The sequence below is a fragment of the Hyalella azteca genome, unplaced genomic scaffold, assembly GCF_000764305.2.
Source record: "Hyalella azteca isolate HAZT.00-mixed unplaced genomic scaffold, Hazt_2.0.2 contig10176, whole genome shotgun sequence".
Taxonomy (NCBI): domain Eukaryota; kingdom Metazoa; phylum Arthropoda; class Malacostraca; order Amphipoda; family Hyalellidae; genus Hyalella; species Hyalella azteca.
The window spans coordinates 31,233-37,450 of NW_025940222.1; the positions used below are offsets into that span (position 1 = coordinate 31,233).

The 6,218-nt window shown below is 38.5% G+C and overlaps 1 long non-coding RNA gene across 1 annotated transcript; it reads left to right on the forward strand.

Moving 5' to 3' along the window:
* Positions 1-3,079: 3,079 nt before the first annotated feature.
* LOC108668656 lies at positions 3,080-5,942 on the forward strand. Its single transcript, XR_001930609.1, has 3 exons — positions 3,080-3,230; positions 3,813-3,894; positions 5,786-5,942. It is a non-coding gene; the product is annotated as an uncharacterized LOC108668656 (long non-coding RNA).
* Positions 5,943-6,218: the final 276 nt, after the last annotated feature.

The window sequence follows — 6,218 nt, forward strand, 5'->3', positions numbered from 1 at the left end:
CAGGCTCTGGTAGCCGTCTGATTCGGGGACCGGAATGTAGACCGAAACGCGGACATAGGGATGCTGGTGGACTATGCTCCCCGAGTCCTAGACGGTACTTAATCCAGAGCCGCCCTCGTCTCTAAATTTTGTTAGGGTAGCTTAGTTAAATATTTATAGGAAAATTCGCAACTAATATCAAGCTTTTGTTTCAGGTTCGGATCTTTTCAGGTCTTGAAAGAATAACAGGAAGGCAGCATTTGGGTCCAAACTTTACTGAAGAGAACAGGCCACCGGGTGTTCAAAGTAAATCTTCATACGAAAGTAATAATCTCCAAAAGTTTGATTAGACCGAAAATGCAGGGTTTCATTGATATTAGAGATTGGGTAATGGGCAACGATGACAGAATAAGTGGTTCTTCATCCAAAAGTAAATAATAATTAGGTCCAGGCTAAAGAATGACGGACAATCGGACATAGAAATCAAAGATCTTCATAAAAAGCAATTGCCGAACGAAAAAGAACCAGGTAAGAGTCGGGACCAGCAGCAAGCACCTCAGGAACGGGTGCAGTTTATACTGTGAAAAATATAAAGGAAGATTAAGGCATTTTCAGCATGACGTACGTGTTGAAAATTTTATTCTTTGCGATTGCGGAGAGGCTCCCAGTACGACCAGATGATCGAATGCCATGAGCAGCAAGATTAGATCAACGAGTTGCGAGTTCAGGTCTCGGTTAGCGGTGAAAAATTCTATGATATCTAGAATAGCGACAGACTCACTCTGCCGGTTTCATCGTCGTTAAAAGATTATGAGATCCTGTTCTGGATGAGACGTAGTCCAAGGTAAAGTGTTCACGCCATTAGCCTTGCCGAAATATCAACGATACTCGTTGCCTGAGAGCTTGCAAAACAGCACCGTAACTCTACAGCCTCCACTTGAGCCGCTCACTCATCAGCAGGCAGTTCTGCATCTGGCCTAACCTACTCCGGCCTTACCTCTTCTGGCCTAACCTACTCCGGCCTGACCCCTTCTGGCCTAACCTACTCACTGTGTCCCAATTTCAATCAAAACACATTTCATTGCAAGTGTGGAGAGGCAAGGCAAGTGTTCAGACAGAATCATTGACTGGAAGAGGGAGGAGAGGCGGAGCCACGTGAGAGATTAGGCTGGAGTCGGTTAGTCCAGAAGAGGTTAGGCCAGATGAGGTTATGACCATGCTCAACTTGGGCATGCTTATGCAGTGGCTTTGTACTGACGGCGGCTATAGCTTCCAACAGTACCAATATACTTCCAACAAATCAGGTTCATCATCCCTGGATCTATCATGTAGGAAACTCCAGCTGCGGCGTCGACTTGAAGTCTAGAGATGGTGCTGGTTGTAGGCTCGAGTCTGACGTGTAGATAATTGGTAGCCCCGGCAATTGGTAAGGTTTCTACGCGTACTATTCTCTGCATAACCATTGATTCCGAGGCATCGTTCGTCACTGATTCGGTTACTTCTTTAGCAGGCTTAAACTGATACGTTGAGACACGACCAGTGGTTTGTCGTGGTCGAAGTCCTTTAGCTTGGAGTGTGGTCAACAGGCATTAAGGGAGAGTCTAATTCATGCTTTTCGTTTCTCATTCTGCAGTTGTGAAAAAATGAGCGTTGAACGCAGCAAACCGTATGTGTGTTCGAGCTTTAGTTTGTGCGTGAGGCAGTTTCTATTATATAAAAATGAACATTTCCTTACAAACGGTGCAAATATATATTTTAAAAAATTGTATGTAAAGATTTGTTATTCGCGTTAAACTGGACAACAGTAAGTCTTGTGGCGCTTGATGGCACCCTAAATGCGAGTAATAGGCGCTGGAGAAGCCGAAGATACATTACAAAGCAATTTTTTAACCTCAACTACTTTTTGGACCTGTTTCAGTTACTTGTCTCTCCTGAACAATCGAAATTTCCAGTTAACGCCATCTTGAAAAATTATCTTCTACTTCCATTTATGAGCTACAACATCGAGAACATATTATTCAGTTCGTAAAGCCCATTATATGTTTAATTTAATGTTTAAATTATATATTGTAAAAAAAATTATAGGAAATTTGTGGAGAGGAAGCGAAATATGGTAAAACATTATCTAAATCACAAAAAAAAATTTCTAGGGTAGCAAGATATTTGCAATACAAATTGAATGATATGCCTCTCGATGTTGTAGCTCGTAAATGGAAAGAGGAGATAAAGTTGCCCTTTTTTAATTTTCTTTACATATCACATTTTTCTTCATTATCTCAAACAATTTGAGGAAACAAAATGTTTAGGTATTTGATTTTTACATACGTGTATGAAGTTTCAGAACGATCGGTCAATTAATAAAGAAGGATTTGGGGGGTAAGACATCCCCTCTAACGGATTAGTTGAGACGTGGCTTTAGATTCGTCACTTGACATTGTTAGTGCATTTGAAGCAGCCGTAGTTCGTCTTCGCAGGAACAAATTGTACTCTTAAGTCTACACGCTGATGGTTGCTCATGCATCTTCATCGTTTACTCGAGCACTTCTTATTTATCACCACGGGAACAATCACTTGCTACCACTTGCCGCAATCGCAAATCCCGATCTCACTCACCGTCACACAGCTACTCTTTCGACCCACCAATTTTTAAACTAATCTCAAAGTTGGCAACCTCTTTCTTTAAAATAGATTCAGAATTTTTTCCTCTTTAATCACCTAGTAGTTCATCAATTTGTGTTAACCTTAATTAAGCATTTCCTTGGTGCCGCAAAACTCCCTACTTCAGGGACGTAAGATTCATAAGGCTGCATGTACAGATCCCATTAATTGGCTCCAGCGAACGTGTGATCTGTGAACATTGCAATCCAATCAAAGTGAATGATGTGTGTTTAATTACTTAGAAGAAGTGGAATAACTTGATCCTCTCGACATTCCGGCAGGTGAAATTCCTAATGAAATTAGACGTACCTTTCTACAGCTAAACTTTTTCAGCCCTTTGAATATAATTACTCGACCTTCTACGTTCTCACTCGAATAACCTTAACAAACCATTGCTTGATCAGGGCTGTGGATTGTTTTTTTCATTTGTCCTTTGCAGTTTGTGGACGGAAGCCGCGCAAGCACAGAAAAGGGAACGCCCGGCGCAACCTCTACCCGTGGCTGCTGGGGCTCAAGAAGCGGGAGCGCTACGAGTGCAGCGCCACTCTTATCAGCGACTCGTGGCTGCTGACGGCAGCGCACTGCGTCGCCCGGTACTCTCACTTATTTTACTGATTATTAAAGCATTTTAATCTGATAGTCCTGTGGCTTCATCACGAGTTGTCTTTCCGGGACACGGAGTAATCAGATTAAATAAAATTTTGAGCACCACAAGCTTCTGCCAACTTAATAGTTGGCAAATGTTTCCCGTTGCCTGTATTGAGTTTCTATCTAGCACTGGTATTTAATTAATAACAATAATCATCTTTTTGAGTTAACCGACCCCTGGTTCAGAATTAATAGCAATACACTAAATTATATGCAGTGCATTCTATTAACTTGTCGTGCACGCAGTTTTGCAATGGTTGGTTTCCCTGATAGTCGAGTATAGTTTGACAGTCGGAGATTGTCGCTATCGATACGCTTCAAATCATTCATTCGGAGTTAAAACATACTTATGATTGTAGATAATTATTCCATATTTTTACTTCTCTCCATCCTAAAATTGCACTTTTTCAGCATGCGTAAAAATTATTTTGAATATTATTTTTCGGCATCAGTGGCGCATGTGCCTCAATATTTACTCATTGCTTTCAGTTCAAACAGTAATTTTATTCATCAACTGTGTCCTGCAGTTCGCTGGAGAGCCGAAACGAGACAATGGACCCTCGTGACCTGAAGGTTCAGCTCACTCGGGATCCGCGTAACAACAAATCCGTAAGCTTTTATTCTCAATTCATGACTTATCTTCTTAAAATGATGATTGTTAGTCGTCGTTACCGTTTTTCTGTGCATTTTATAAAAAAATTTTCTTATTCGCGACTTTTCTTTGAATTTCATGTTGACACTTATGCTCTCGTTTACGGAACTATGCCTTCTCGTCAGGGTTGCAAAAACCAAAGATAATTTTTAAACTGCTGCACCTACCCAGGTTTTAATAAAAAACCCGGAATTTTACTGAAAAACTCGTACAAAATGGGTAAAATGTTTTTTTTCTCACTTATTTTATTTATACCTAGTTCAAGGTTCTTTTCAATTATGTTGATTATTAAAAATTCCATGCTCGAGAGTATCAAGTATCAACCATTATTACATTTACCATAGCTTTTAATCAATTAATTGTAAATTTTTATTAAACAATGAGCTAGTGATGCATTATTAACTTGCATCACTATTTAACAGTGTTATATCACAACTACAGTGTTATATCACTATATCACAACTACTGACACTCTGTGTCAGACTACTAATCAATGCCAAAAATATGTTTTAAATCAACCAACCCACTTATGCGATTTTCTTGTTTCTCAAACTCATATTTTTCAAGCATTTAAATTTTAAAACAACATTTTTCATTTATTTTTCCGTAACTTTGAAAAAATCGGACTAAGCACTCAAAATTTTTGTCAAACCTTGAGGCTTTTACTTTAGTAGATGCTCAGTAATTTCCAGGCATGTGTATTGCTACTAATAACGAGGGCTGCTAACTAGGAACCTAAATTATGCAAAAAAAACACATGTTCTTAGCAAAACCAAGTGTGCAAAAAACCCACTTGCAAAAGTGCTTATGTTTTTAAAAACAATACTTACCTTGACTGTTTGAACTTTTTTTTTCATTACCAGTATTTTTCTGAAGAATTTCAAAATATGAATTTATTTCACAAGCCAAATTATCAAATGGTTAAATGTATAAATGGACTAGGACTAGCTTCCCACATTTCACACACCTGACTCTGGGCTTGTAGCAATTATTTTTTTATTTAGGGCTGATTATGTAGCAATTAAAACTTGATTCATGAACTTTTGAGCTAATTAATAAAAAAATAATATCAAATATAAAGTTATAGTCTCAAAAGGCATAGTGTATGTAAATAGCATTGAGAAAATAATTATTTTTAGGGCTAATGTTTGTGTATTTCTGTTACATAGTGAGAAACTACACTATTTAGATTAAATTAACATCAATGCTGAAGTTTAAATAAAACCTATAGTTCAGGTAGGGCTAATATAAAATAGTTCCAAAACCTCTATGAACTCTAGCTATGATGTGACAAAAGTTGCTAACAATTTAGACAAAATCACATAATGGGCTTTGATATGAAGGAGATTTCTGGTGGTCACTTTTTGATATCATATTGTGATAGGTTTGAATGACTGTAGAGCAAGTTAGCGGACCTAGTATCATTAATAAAACTTTATAATGCATGGGATTTTCTAGGACTCAAATAAATGTAGGCTTTCGATAGCGGCTTGCAGTATACATATGAAATGACTGTTACTGTTTTCGTTCAAGAAAACTACTTCGTATTTACTTCGTAGCTTTTATCCATTATTATCGTTTTGAAGTTCGAAGCCTAAATCAATTTGATGCATTCTTAATTTTTTTTTTTAAATCCACCTTTCACTTTATGGTTTTCCTTATAAAAACCCCTGTTTTTTCGTTGCAACTCGGTTTTTTTCGCTGAAACCTACCCACCCACCCCAGCCCGGGTGGGAAGGTGGGCAGCTTCCCAGGCAGGTGCTCAGTACAACTCTGTTTCTCGTAGCATCACACGGTAACGCAGATGAGAAGCACTAACCAAAACTTGATATCTGTGCCCATAAATAGGTGAAGAAAATAATACTTAATCCTGACTACGAGCCCGGCCTTATTCCGCTCAACGACCTCGCTCTCGTGATGCTGGAGAGACCGTTGATCTTCAGCGAGAGCATGTACCCCGCTTGCATAAACTTCAATGGGGAAGGCTCCCGCAACAACTCCAAATCCCTGGTTTGTACAGCTCATTTGTTGTAGCATTAACAGCAGACTCTGACTGAAATAACTTTGTTTTGACCAAGGAATAAGGAATTTGAAAAAAAGAAAGAGGCACAGAATTTCACCATAACTTTATGAAGGAAAACTTTTCGGGGTCCAGCTCCATCGTCAGTTCGATATTCTAGAAAGTGAATTTAATGATTTTATGATCCAAAATTCAAAGTCAGACATTAAAATATAAAATAGATAAATGAAAGACAAATCGGCCTAGAATAACACAGCGAAA